Source organism: Ictalurus punctatus, chromosome 14 (assembly GCF_001660625.3).
Source record: "Ictalurus punctatus breed USDA103 chromosome 14, Coco_2.0, whole genome shotgun sequence".
In the NCBI taxonomy this organism is placed as follows: domain Eukaryota; kingdom Metazoa; phylum Chordata; class Actinopteri; order Siluriformes; family Ictaluridae; genus Ictalurus; species Ictalurus punctatus.
Window position 1 is genome coordinate 23939063 of NC_030429.2, and position 14684 is coordinate 23953746.

General features: G+C 41.1%; 1 protein-coding gene and 1 long non-coding RNA gene across 4 annotated transcripts in view; one reads left to right on the plus strand and one right to left on the minus strand.

Moving 5' to 3' along the window:
• Positions 1 to 14684, minus strand: part of syngap1a (synaptic Ras GTPase activating protein 1a) — a 143425-nt gene that overhangs the window by 121694 nt on the left and 7047 nt on the right. The window lies entirely within an intron of this gene.
• Positions 5651 to 12095, plus strand: LOC108275195 (uncharacterized). 2 transcript variants are annotated; one of them, XR_001814654.3, is made up of 4 exons: positions 5651 to 5703; positions 7765 to 7857; positions 10462 to 10631; positions 11548 to 12095. It is a non-coding gene; the product is annotated as an uncharacterized LOC108275195 (long non-coding RNA). The 2 variants fall into 2 exon arrangements; XR_008397874.1 differs by lacking the exon at positions 7765 to 7857.

Consider the following 14684-nt stretch of genomic DNA (forward strand, 5'->3'; position numbering starts at 1 on the left):
AAACTAATTGTCAGCTTAATTTCATAATTACGACATTAGCCAATGTATTATTATAGAACCACATCTGGACCATTACATCTGTGTACAAGGAGAAAAAAAAAAGGAAGTAAACACGCGGCATCTGTGATATCAGTGTTCAATTTATGCATGATATAGAGTAGTCTGTAAACCTTTAACTGGTGTACAATAACCTCTGAAATGGATTTTTGTGCGCGAGTTCAAAATCTGTAAGTGGGCAGTGATTTAAATTCAGTCTTGGAGAGTCACTTCACTACACACACTTCAGTGTTTTCCCCACACGAAGCTCGACAACTAATTATCAAGTCAGATGTGAGTAACAGACCCTTTCCACTGTTGTACAATGGGTTGGCGTCATATAGCCCAGCCTCTCCACAAGCACAGTGGACAAACTGTAGCTGAAAATCAGAGGCAAAGAGGCACGTTAGCCCTTCCTGCTAAGCCAGTTGCTCCTAACTTGCTCCACAAAGTGCTTTTATGATCACACTCACTACTTGTTAAGTGTCAGGTTTGGTAATCCTACCTAAAACTTTAGCTCAGAGAAGGAGTGCGTATAGAGAGTATATAAATCAAGCAGATACAGGTCAACAGCTTCAATTAATGTTCACATCAAACATGAGAATTGGGAAAATTTTGATCTTGGGAACTTTAACTGTGGTTGTTGGTGCCAGATGGGCCGGTTTGAGGATTGAGTATTTCAGAAACTGCTCACCTCCTGGGATTTTCACACACGAGCGTCTCTAGGGTTTATACGGAATGGTGCAAAGAACAAAATTATCCAGTGAGCGTCGGTTATGTGAAGGACATCAACACCTTGTTGACGAGAGAGGTGAGAAAAGAATGACCAGACTGGTTTGAGCTGACAAGAAGGCTATAGTAACTGAAATATGCACTCTTTATAACTGCAGTGAGCAGAAAAGCATCTCAGAACCTACACCACATCAGACCTTGAGGTAGCTATGCTACAACAGTAGAAGAACACATCGGGTTCCAGTCAGGAATCTGAGGCCTCTGGGCACAGACTCACCAAAACTGGGCAGCTAATGATTAGAATGAGAAAATCATGGTCTGATTAGTCTCAATTTCTGTTGTATATGGTAGGTTCAGAATTTGGCATCGACAGCATGATTCCATGGTCCAACCTGCCATGTGTCAATTGTTCTGGCTGTTCTGGTGGTGGTTTTGTAATGGTGTGGGGAATGTTTTCTGGCACCCTTTAATACCACTCAAGCATGGTTTGAAAGCTGCAGTGTTTCTGAGTATCGATGCTGATCACATGCACATATAACATATAACAGCTACTTACAGCATGATTAATGCGCCATGTCACAAGGCACTGGGTCTATAAACATGACAATGATTTCAGTGTATTTAATGGCCTCCCCAGTCACTAGATCTGAATCCAACAGAACACCTCTGGGATGTGGGAGAATGGGATGAATGCGCAGCTGACCTTCAACGCTGAAAGGTATATACAGGTTTTAAAGCAACATCTGCTTCCAACCAGATTCCATCCCATCTATACTTCTGAGAGACTCTACCTCTCTAAGATACTCTTTTTATACCCAATCACGTTACTGACCTGTCGTCAATTAACCTAATTAGTTGCAAAGCTGTTTCTTTTTAGTAGCACTTACTTTTCCAGCCTTTTGTTGCCCCGTCCCAATTTTTTTTGCGACGTGTTATGGCCATCGAATTCAAAATTACCTTATTTTTTCCCAACATTTGAAATCTGCCTCAAAGTGCTAAAATTAAGATTTTTCTAAGGAATGTCACTTACAATAGATGCGTGCTAAGACTACAACGCTGTTCATGGTCCTTAAACATTGATTATCAACAGATGCACAGTACTAGCTTATGGGGGTAATCTCATAACGGTTTACATCCCATCTACTGCATGGTAATGAATTGAGTTCGTTAGCCGGTGGTTTCGGCAGTAATCCAAATCAGAGGTTTATACTGATGTGCCTGTTCTAATGCGCTAGTAAGAGCTCATTCACGTGGACGTCCACGGACGACGATCCACATAATCGACGACTAACAGCGTAACACATGATGGAAACGATGTTATATAACAAAGCCTTACAATCATTGACATGGTGAAGCTTTCTGTAAGGAGACAACACCGTGAGGAGTCTTCAGTGCCAGTGCTTGAAAGGGAACGACTGTTTATAGCTGCTATAACATAAGTGACGACAGGATCTTGTTTTTTTTGGAGGTTTCACATTATTACATGTAACAATAAATGGGTAAAAAGACAAGTTCTTTAATAAATGAAAAAAAAAATTGTAATTATTGAAAATTTGACACCATATAAGAGGAATAAAACATGTCAGGGGACACTGTTCACCCTGTCGTTGATCAGTTTCCCAGAACAGCACACCCCCAAGTGTTTTATTCATTACTTATTGAAACCATATCTGCATCCAAGTCCCTCTGGTGTCTTTTCTCTGCTAGAGATATCACTGAATAACAGTTTTAAGCATTTATATATCACTTAAGGTGCCACCTTTACACAATCCAGTAATCAAATAAGCAAAGGATGTTTTATTACCTAATAATAAGACCTCACTTACATTTATTTTGCATAGCCACATGGTTTTGCAGTAGGGTGTTCGTTTGCCGGTCTTTTTTTTTCTCTGCTTGTGTAATTTTAGAGAGGTTTTTCTCTCCATATTTAGCCCAGGCTATTTCCGAGCACTCAATCTTACTGTAGGTTAGAAGCATGTCAGATTTCATACAGGATTGCAGGACAGATCTGGCCGGCTTGGTTGCTTTGCTAGGTAACTAATTGCATGTCGATGGCTTGGAGTGACTCTGAGCAGGATGCTGTCTGCTCAAGGGTGTGTGTGTGTGTGTGTGTGTGTACAGTGCTGTAATGTGCTAATTTGACTCTGCGTGTATTGCAGTAGGGAGCAAAAACACGTCTGAGTCAGCAACAATAAACTTACTGAGAGCTGGATCTCATCGTGTCAGCGATGTCGTGCAGCTTTCTATTTTATCACCTCTTCGTCCAGCCATCACAGTGTATTCTGGGTAGATCGTAATTATTTTTTCAAATTCGCTCAGGTTCAGTTTTGTTCCCCAGCTTACAGTGTAAATGTACCCACAAACATAGCGGTACTTAACGTCCATTAAAGGTACCACCCCAAAGACAGCATTTATCATTTAAAGATATAAATCAGTAGCTTTTCTACTGAGAGTGCAGGATGTTCACTTTATCCCCTAAAAAAAAAAAAAAAAAAAAAAAAAAAGATTGCCTCAGAGGGTGGTTAGGTAAGAAAGCATCTATTTATAAGAGAGCCTCAAAAAAAAAAAAAGGAAAAGAAAAAAAAAGAAAGCTGACGTAAGATTTTGGATCCAATCCAAGCCAATTTCATTATAAAGGTCATGTAGACGATGTGAACGCAGCAGGGTGTATATTTTTTGACAGGACAAAGCCAGGAGAAATATTGCATGCTATTAAACTATTTAAAGTATTTCACTTATGTTTAAAATGGAATGTTAATCCACAAAACGATGCCTGGGATTCAGTAAACGGGTCGCCAGGTACAGCTAGCAGATACAGTCTGAGAAGAAACTTGAGGTGATGGAACACCATGGTGGTTTTCATTATTTTCAAATATATCTCGTGATTTAACAACGGGGCAATTCCATGAAAAGGTCAACCTTGCCACGGAAAAATAAAGTTATAAGCAAAGGAAAAATGACTTTTAAATTGCTCACTTAGGTCTATATTCAACTGCTCTAACTGAATTTTTAAGGAAATTGTAATCATTTATCCATGTAATATGAGAGCTGCTCATTGTATCTAAGACTATTAAATATACCAAGTAGCATATTTTACTCACCCAGGCTAGTCTTTTACTTAAAGTCATCAATTCTTCTACAGTTGGAGGGGATTCTTTTTTTTTCTTATTCTTATCTGTATCCGTGCACAGCATGTCTTAATTGCTCGTTACTTTTCATGTTGACACTGAGCAGTGACACTGAGCTTTTTAAAATCCTAGCAACACGGCTCGTACCAGCACCACACATGAGGTTGCAACCAGTTCAGTGCAAATCCTGAGATCATAATGGTAAATGGTATATATATATATATATATATATATATATATATATATATATATAGCGCTTTTTACAAAGCACTTTACACTGGTTCTCATTTACCCATTCACACTCACACTCACACACCAATGGTAGCGCTTGCCTTTGGCGCCTTGTCCTCTTTGGATGGCTGATGCATTGTGCATCAGGAGCAACTTGGGGTTCAAAGTCTTTCCCAAGGACACTTCATCATGTGGAGTCATGTGGGCCAGGAATCGAACCGTCAACCCTACGATTAGTGGACAACCCGCTCTACCACCTGATCCACAGCCACCCCATAATTAAGCCGATACATAATATCTGCACAGCGGTGGTTCTTTGCTGGCCTCTTTCCATAATGGATGGCTGATGCATTGTGCACAAAAACCAAACAAACAAATGGGCAACGGTTCTAGCAGTGAATCTGGAATATGTACATAAATATTTACGATTCTTCCTGAAATATCACCTGACAAAGGTTATGCACACTGTAAGACCCATTTTTATCATTTTAACCATTTTAATGTACTTGCAAGTTTAGTAAACACTTGCGGCTTTAGTGAGCGTGGTTTCAGTAGTGCTATTAATAACAATCATTCATTAGGCTTATTTTTTATTTATTATTACTTTTATTTATTCTTTAGCTTAGTATAGTTCCAGGGATGGCTGGTCTTTCTAAGATAAAAATAAATTCATTCATTAATTTCAGTTTTTTCATCCACATCAAATTATTTGCTGTTTAAAAAATGTCTTAAAATGGATGATTTGAGACTTTTGTGGAACCGAGTGCAACATCGTCAATGGTCATGAGTCTAATACACAGATTATATGAAGAGGTGAAGCTAGGGCTGAGTTCTTCATGCAGCATGTCAGTGATCTGCTCTCCATTCGCACTGGTATTCTTCACACACATCCGTACAACGTCATCAGCAGTGATTGACACTGATATAGTCGCAGGGGTAATGAAAATAAACAAGGTGGATTATTTACTTTATCATCTGTTTTGCCCAAAATGCCTTTGGAGGAGAAACTAAAAGTGGACACACTAAAGCACACATTGTCCGATCAAATGGACATCATGGATATCATAGTCCAAATGATACTAAATGTCAGAAATGTAAGTTAGGGTTTGTTTGTTTGTTTGTTTTTTGAATGAAAGTGTTACAATTTTCTATTTAGCATACTCGGTATTTGGAGGAACAACACACCATGAACCCAACAGAGCATTACAGATTTAAAACACTTTAAATAAGTAAAAATCACAAATGCCCGTTGCGTACACGTCTTTAAGTGTGTGTAATATTTTGCCCCGTATCGTTCCTAATATGCAACCGATGATACCTCATGATATGCTGCTCAAAACTAATAGTTTCACTGTCAGACTATGAAAGATATTAGATTTAAGTCTCCCATCTAATATCATGACCTGCCATGATCGTATAGTTCCCTTTTCATTTGTAGGTGTAACTATCTATAGAGCGGTGACGCAGGGATGACGTCATTTTGTACCGGAACCCGGAAGTTAGCATCTCACCGGTTGCCTCGACAAAAACCCAAGAGGATTTTCCCATAGGCTTTTGGATTGTCGCAAAAAATACTGTAAGCTCTGTGTACAATAGTAACACGTTTTGTCCATCAAGATCCTTTTCACAAACGAACACCACTCTGATGAAGTTTGAAGCCTAAATACAATCGGCAGAAATAAAACTAACAAGCTAACTGTGTGCTATAAACGGACTACGCCACGGACGCTCGACTTCAACGTCAGCATCGCCGAGCTTCCGAATACTTTCCCAAACTTTCCATAATACGGATTTACTCTGTGGAGGAATCTTCATTCACACTGTTGTTTTGTTTTCCTGAACCAGTTTATCTGCAAAGTTTTTTCCTGTTCGGCGTGATGACGTTTAACGTCCCCGGCAACGTCTGTAGTCCCATTTAGCAACATGTTAGCAACCGCCTTTCAATACATGTAAAAGCTTTAAAAAATCACGAGTGGGGTTTTACTGGTGTATTTTACGCCGTGGAATAAAAGGTGAAAAGATTTTGAGCTTGTGTTCACCACAGACCTTATTTCAGGCTTTTAACCAAAATCCCATTCAAAAAACCCCATTGACTTCGGGACGATGGGATACATCACACATCCTCATGCTAGTTCACAATGTCAAGGACTAAGAATACAATCTAGATTTTATATTATTGGCAATAATTAAAGAATACACAAAATAAATAAAGCGTGCCAACACATACTCATAAATCAAGGTAAGTAAAAGTTATCATTCAATTCAGACCAAAGAAATGGCGCTGTTTAACTGGAGGATCTGCGCATAGACGTAAGCCGTTAACGTGCCTCAGCTGATGGAAGATTCAGTGCCCGCTTTTTATTACACAGGGCCCTCCATGAATATTGGCACCCTCGGTAAATATGAGCGAAGAAGGCTGTGAAAATTGTCTTTATTGTTTAACCTTTTGATCTTTTGTTCAGAAAATTCACAAAAATACTCCGCTCTCACAGATATCTAACAATTGACAACACAACATGGGTTTATTAAAAAAAATCTTTGAGGGTTAGGGTTATCTAAAAACTTGGAGAACTGCAGAAGTTAGGTGCGCCTTGGGGTCAGAAAGTCTCCAAAACTACAATCCGAAGTCACCGACATCACCACAAGGTGTTTGGAAGGGTTTGAAGAAAAAAGCCTCTACTCTCATCCAAAAACAAACTCGAGCGTTTTCAGTGTGCCGACACTACTGGAGCTTCAAATGGGATCGGGTTCTACGGTCAGATGAAACCAGAATAGAGCTTTTTGGTAATAAACACCAGAGGTGGTTTTGGAGCACAGAGAGGAAGCCATATGGAAAAGTACCTCATGCCCACGGTTAAATATGGTGGAGGATCTTTAATGCTTTGGGCTGTTTTTCTACCAGAGGACCTGGACATTTTGTTAGGATACATGACATCATGGACTCAAATATCAACAGATATTAAATGAAAACCTGACTGCCTCTGACAGAAAGATTCAAATGGGCCGTGGTTGGATCTTCCAGCAGGACAATGATCCAAAACATACATCAACATCAACACAGAAATGGTTTACTGACCACAACATCAAGGTCCTGCCATGACCATCCCAGTCCCCTGACCTGAACCCCATAGAAAACCTGTGGGGTGAACTGAAGAGGAGAGTCCACCAGCATGGACCTCGAAATGTGAAGGATCTGGAGAGATTCTGTACAGAGGAACGCTCTCAGATCCCTCGCCATGTATTCTCCAACCTCATCAGGCGTCATAGGAGAAGACTCAGAGCTGTTATCTCGGCAAAGCGACGAAGCACAAAGTACTGACTAAAAGGGTGCCAGTTATTGTTGCACACCGATATTTAACAAAGGTTGTTTTTTTGTTGTTTTTTTTACAACCTGTGTTTTGTTTGCAATTGTTTGATATCCACGAGAGCCGAGTATTTTTAACAAAAGATTAAAAGTTTAAACAATAAAGTACATTTTTCACAGCCTTCTTTGCTCATATTTACCAAGGGTGCCGATATTATCGGAGGGCACTGTATTATATAATAATATAATAATTCTATAATAATATTATATATTATAAAATATTTTTATTGGCATAGCAGTGATGTCAAAATAACTTCCACTTCTGATTTTCAGGCTTCACCCTGACCACACAGCTGTCTGTGCACTTGAACTTTTACGGACTTTTGTGGGTGTCACTACAATTCAGCTGTGCCATGCATGCACTCGGTAATTTATGGGTGGTTGGCATTCACGTACATACACACGCGAGTACAAAGAAAAGCAGCGTTTACTAAAATTTAGTAAAAAAAATAGGAAATTTTTAAAAGTCAAAACAATGTCGTTTGTGGAGATTCTCACTGAACTGATTGTGTAGCCAGTTCGAGAAGGAGCACAGTGGAACTGAAAGAATTTGAACACTGCGTCACTGATACTAAGCCTTGCCCATGTGATGAAACACTTTGCAAATGAATATGGGTCTAGCAGATGCAGTGGGCAACATCAAGAACATCTCAGTGCGAAACACCACCTTCATCTGATCTCATGATGTTGACACACCTGCAAAGCAGAAGGAAACTCATTTACAATTCATTCAGATCACTTTTGAGACCTATTTTGGCCAGATCTAAGGCATAGTGAACCCTACTGTACATGATTTTAGCCCCGATTTCCCAGTCGGCGACTACACCCCTCCAGATCAGCGGCTAGATCCCGTGCGCTCCAGCAACACCTGCGGTGTCCTGTAGTGTGAATGGGTCAGTGACACAATTTGCTCAGGCTGCCAGCGAGCACTGAGGTGCCAGTATTTTCAAGCATGTTTTACTTTCTGAGAGATGAATTGTGTCGTGGGAATCCTTTCGTGACTAGTTGCAAGAACCGTGCTGACAAACAGCCAATGAGAGTACGAGAGAAAATCTCATTCATCTGCCGTCATGTGCAGCAGATTCCTGAATCCAGTTCATCGTTCATCATTCGCGTGGCAACTGGAGGACAAAATTTAACACAAAAAGATTGCTTCTATAAGAAACTGTCTGTGACCACTTATGTAGTGTGCGACCCTCGTCTGTGAGCGCTCGTGTAGCGTTTGACCCTCGTCTGTGAGCGCTCGTGTAGCGTTTGACCCTCGTCTGTGAGCGCTCGTGTAGCGTTTGACCCTCGTCTGTGAGCGCTCGTGTAGCGTTTGACCCTCGTCTGTGAGCGCTCGTGTAGCGTGTGACCCTCGTCTGTGAGCGCTTGTATAGCGTGTGACCCTCGTCTGTGAGCGCTCGTGTAGTGTGCGACCCTCGTCTGTGAGCGCTCGTGTAGCGTTTGACCCTCGTCTGTGAGCGCTCGTGTAGCGTGTGACCCTCGTCTGTGAGCGCTCGTGTAGCGTTTGACCCTCGTCTGTGAGTGCTCGTGTAGCGTTTGACCCTCGTCTGTGAGCGCCCGTGTAGCGTTTGACCCTCGTCTGTGAGCGCTCGTGTAGCGTTTGACCCTCGTCTGTGAGCGCTCGTGTAGCGTTTGACCCTCGTCTGTGAGCGCTCGTGTAGCGTTTGACCCTCGTCTGTGAGCGCTCGTGTAGCGTGCGCATTCTTACGTCGACCCGACAAGTGATCGCAAGTGATTAAAGTCATTTACGTTTATTCATTTAGCAGATGCTTTTATCCAAAGCGACTTACACATGAGGAAATACAAGCAAAAACACATTTAGTGACGGAATCGTTCAGTGTGAAAGAGTGAGCAGTTCTGAGAATTTGAGAAGTAATGTAGTGTACACTCTGCGTTAGCTGCTCTAAGTGGCAGTTGATACGCTCTGGCTTTTTAAAATAGAGAACAAGGAAACCTTAACTGCTTTGTTATCTATTATTGTAGAAGTAATCTGATTTGAGTGCATGTGTTTTTGCTCCAGACGGGTTCAGAAAAATATTTATGATACAGGTTGGAAACGCACCCATGCATAAACAGTCACTATTAGCTAAATGCTAGGATGAGAGCACACCATGGAACAAGCTTATAACATACACTGGGTTGGGAGTTTTTTTATTTATTTATTTTTTTTACCACCAATAAAAACCCAAGCTGACTGATTTCAAATTACACCACAACATACTACGCTACTCAGTAATCAGCCTCATTCGTATTCATATTTCTGGATTAGAGCAAGAATTGACCGCATGTTTATACGAAATAACATTTAAGTGTGTTTAATGATTTTGTGTGGAAGACAATGAGGTAGTGAGTGCGTGAGAGAGTGAGTGAGTGAGTGAGTCCATACTTCCACTTTAGGGTTTCTTGAGCGCAGTTATCATTAGTGCTGCTGACGTTCAAAACCCATCAAGCACCGATTTACGGCAACAAAAGGAGCTAAAGATCCTGTGGGTGTCACTCTGAGCTTTCTGCCTGCTTACTCTTTCCTGTTAGGTCTATATAAAAAACACTTCTGCAGTCTTCACGCTCTAAAAAGGACATTTCTAAGCAGGTATATTATCTACTGTATTGTGGCGTCTACAGTAGGCATGGGTCAATTATTCCATTTCAGTTCACAAAACCTGCCTAAACCTTTATTTATAGATTTCTTGCTGCTCAGGATGCTTTCACTCTAGAATTTTTCTCATCGCATCGTATCGTTTTTATCGCTTTGCATTTTTTTTTTTCTTATTGTATGTAATAATGTATGTTTTCCTGTTCTGCTGTCAAGTTGTGTTTCGTTTCTCACTGGCTGAGGTGCACATGCGCATTTTCATAATCCGTTTTTTTCTTCTCTTTTCCCTCCCTTTTTAAAATGTTTACTTTTTCCCTTATTATTTTCGCTTTCTCTCGCTTTTCCTTCCTTCTCTTTGTTCCCTCTTTTAGGATCGGTTTTCCAATAATCTATCAGTCCCTCCAGGAATCCTCGATTTTGCGATCGCAGAAATCGATATTCGAAGGAGTCTGCAAAATGACCACAGATCTTCCGCAGATTTGATTTGAGCCGAGACGCGTCGTGCGGCGACGTCATCAGCCGAAGCCGTCTTCGATTCACGGTACGTCTAAAAAGGTCTCGTTTACCAACAGACATCACTGCGATTTCGCCAATCCGAGGAGTTTTCCGCAAGAAAAGCACAAAAAAGTTCGCAAAAAAGCCGCAGCAAAATCAAGCGTTTTTTGCCGCAACAATCAAAAAAACAAACAAACAAACAAACAAACAAACAAACAAACAAAAATATATATATATATAGTATATATATATACTGCATATATGCATACATAGTAACCCCCCCCCCCCGCGGTTTTTCTTGCTTTCTTTTTTCGTTTTCTTCTTACTGTTTATCACCTCTTTTAGGAGGTGTTAATAGGTCCTAAAAACCTAACTTTATATATTTACCCCCCCCCACCTTTGTCTTTCTTTTGCTTTCGTTACCTTGGCTTTTTTAGCTTCCTCTCTTAGGTGTAAGTTTAGTAGTCCTTAAAATGCTTTAACTTTATATATTAATAAGGAGGTCTTTAACGCCCCTACATTAATGTCTAATGCGGGTGATGGTGGCGGGGTTTACTTAAAAAATACTTCATTACTAAAAACTATTTTATATATATATATATATATATATATATATATATATATATATATATATACACACACACAGAGAGAGAGAGAAGAGAGGGAGAGAAGAGAGAGGGAGTTATTTCTTTTCTTTTCACTTTTATATCTCTCAATAATGTCTTTAAAAGTATACTTTTACTGTTAACAAATGCATACCCTTTTTTTATCTCTCCCTCTCTTAGGAATGGCTTTAATAATCCATAAAAATGTAGCATTATATATTGCTAAGAAAGTCTTTATGGTCCTTCAAAGGTGGCTAGGTGCTGGTGCTGGGTTTAAAAGAAAAATCTACTGTATTAAAACTCCTACATTACTGAAACAGTTTTCAGTTGAATGTTTGCTTGTTTGTTTTTCCCTAGAGATCTCATCTGGTGAACAAAAGGATGGTATCAGCTTGGGGACGGTACCAAGAATGCCTTTTGACATCCGACAAGAAACCACAAAACTACAGAAGATGTTAAAAACGTCATGTTCTCGGCCATGACTTGACGGCGGCACAGTTACAGTTAGTTAGGTTCCAGTTTGTTGTGCATTCAGCTTGGCAAGATCGAAGGTTCACACTGCAGTATATTTAAAAATAATCATTTAAAACGAATCTTCAGTCATCATGGACTGCAAGCCCACAGCGAGTCCCTCTCAGACACGGATAGGGCACTGACGTTAGTCTATAATCTTCGGTGTTGTGTAACTCTTTAATCCATTTCTTGTATAAATAGCAACACTAACGTTATTTTCAGGATAGGATAACACCCAAAGAGTTCGATACTGTATCTAAGACTATTAAAAGTTAATGAACTCATGCAAACGATGTGCTACCAGAGGGATGAAATATGAGCGCACATTAGATCAGCGTTCTGGAAGGATTGTTCTTGGCAGCGCACTGCACTGTGAAAAATAAATTGCATTTCTTTTATGTGCCCTAAGGTCATTAAAATAATGGCAGAGAATGCACACACTTTACACACGTATTGTCCAATACAGTTAAAGGACCTGCAAATCTTCAAGGATTATTGAGTGCGGATGAAGGGAATAACACGGATTGAATTGGGAATATGAGAAAGAAATCAAACTCCAGCCAAAAATTTTTTTTCTGAAATGCATGAAAATTAATCCCCCCCAAAAAAAAGCCCTTTGAATGTGAAAAGATCGGTCAGCTTGCCCTAAGATTCCCTTCAAAACCTCATGACACCAGGAGCACTCATAACTACCTTTTTTTTAATTTCCACTTTTTTTAATGACCACTGCATGTCGGGAATAGGGGCGCACGGTGGCTTAGCACGTTCGCCTCACGCCTCCAGGGTCGGGGGTTCGATTCCCACCGCTACCCTGTGTGTGTGGAGTCTGCATGTTCTCCTCGTGCTGCGGGGGTTTCCTCCGGGTACTCCGGTTTCCTCCCCCAGTCCAAACACATGCATGGTAGGCTGATTGGCGTGTCTAAAGTGTCCGTAGTGTATGAATGAGTGTGTTAGTGTGTATGCGATTGTGCCCTGCGATGGATTGGCACCCTGTCCAGGGTGTACCCCGCCTTGTGCCCGATGCGCCCTGGGATAGGCTCCAGGTTCCCCGTGACCCTGAAGAGGATAAGCGGTATAGAAGATGGATGGATGGATGGATGGATGTCGGGAATATTATTTATATCAGGGGTTCTTAACGCCAGTCCTGGGGACCTGCACAGATTAAACTCTTCCCTACTGCTCACACACCTGCTCCAACTGATCAGTTCATAATTAAGTCACGAGTTGGACCAGTTGTGTTGAGAGTAGGGAAAGCTTCACACTGTGAAGAACAGGGATTCTGGAGTTGAGAACACGTCATGTGTACGATGGTATTGATACACTATAAAATGATCAGCACCATCCTGTACTCCATATGGAAGGAAACAAATAGACAGCCACCTTTCCTCATTGTGACCCAAAACTGACCGAGGCGTCTCATTGAACCTTAATTCACACGACTTTATCCTGCTCATAAGATTATCCTACTTTTTTTTTGTCTTATCAACATCAAGAAAGAGGGGGGGGGGATTTCTGAACAACAGTTTATCACTGATATACTGTAAGCAATAACAGGATGATGATGTTACATTTAAGCAACATTATTGTAACTATAAATGGATAAAAAAAAAAAAGTATGACTAGCAAGATCTGGTAAGAGTTGCTAGTGTTGGCAAACTGCTGTTGTATAAGAGGAATAAAACACTTTGAGACGTGCTGCTATTGGAAAATAATCGACTTCAGTGTCAGGCTGCATCAGGTGACCCTGCCGTTGGTTCTTTTTCCTGTCACAGCACACCCTGAAGTGTTTTATTCCACAGATATCATGTGAAAATAGAAATGCTCATTCAATTATTATGAACACCGAACGCCAACATGGTATTGTGGGAAGGCAGTCCAAGAGCTGCGTCCACCTCCTGGACCTTTGGTTCAACTTTTGTTCCAGCACAGAGGGGTACTTGGGGCACTCTCTTCCAAGCATATTCAGCTTCCCTGTGATACTGCATGTGGGAAGCGTGTTACTGTAGCTTTCACCTTCCCAGGCTGCCAGAGTTCATTTAAAGAACACATAGCTGGTCAAATCTGGAGGTGCAGAGTGCTGACCTGGTACCAAGTGTCCCTGATGCCAATACGGTGTGTGCTGAATATGGTGGCATATTTTATAGCCAGCCCTGCGATGGATTGGCACCCTGTCCAGGGTGTACCCCGCCTTGTGCCCGATGCTCCCTGGGATAGGCTCCAGGTTTCCCCATGACCCTGAAGGAAGGATAAGCGGTATAGAAAATGGATGGATGGATGGACGGATTTTATAGCCAAATAACTGGAACGTGATTAGAAGTGTGTTGCTTAATGATTATTTACTAGCCCGTACAGTACGGGTCAGTCCGTACAAGATGTCACTGAGGATTTTTTGTGATTGTTGTAACCAAAAATTCTTGATTTTTGCTGTGGGTTTTTGTTTTTCTTAAAATTGCGATGCAACTTGCGGAGTTTCAAAGTCCTTGAATTGGCGAAATTGTCTTTCACTGTGATGTTTGATAAATGTCCAATGGTCTGCACTTATATAGCGCTTTTTTTAACCTTAGCAGTTCCAAAGTGCTTTACACTGGTTCTCATTTACACACACTAATAGTAGCAGAGCTGCCATGCAGGGCGCTAACTTGCCATCGAGAGCAACTCGGGGTTCAGTGTCTTGCCCAAAGACACTTCAGTGTGTGGAGTCATGTGGGCTGGGAATCGAACCGCCAACCCTACGATTAGTGGACAACCCGCTCTACCACCTGATCCGCAGCCGCCCGTTTCTTGGTAAATGAGACGTTTTCGCCGTACTCGTTCGACGCACGTGACTCAAAAGGGGCTTTAACTTAATGTGCAACTTTAACTTTAACTTAATGTGTAACTTTAACTTAGTGATGACGTCGCATGAAGCATCCCGGCCCAGATCTGCGGTCATTTTGAAAAATCGCACGCTCTTCCGATTACTGCAGAGTTTGCTTGATTTT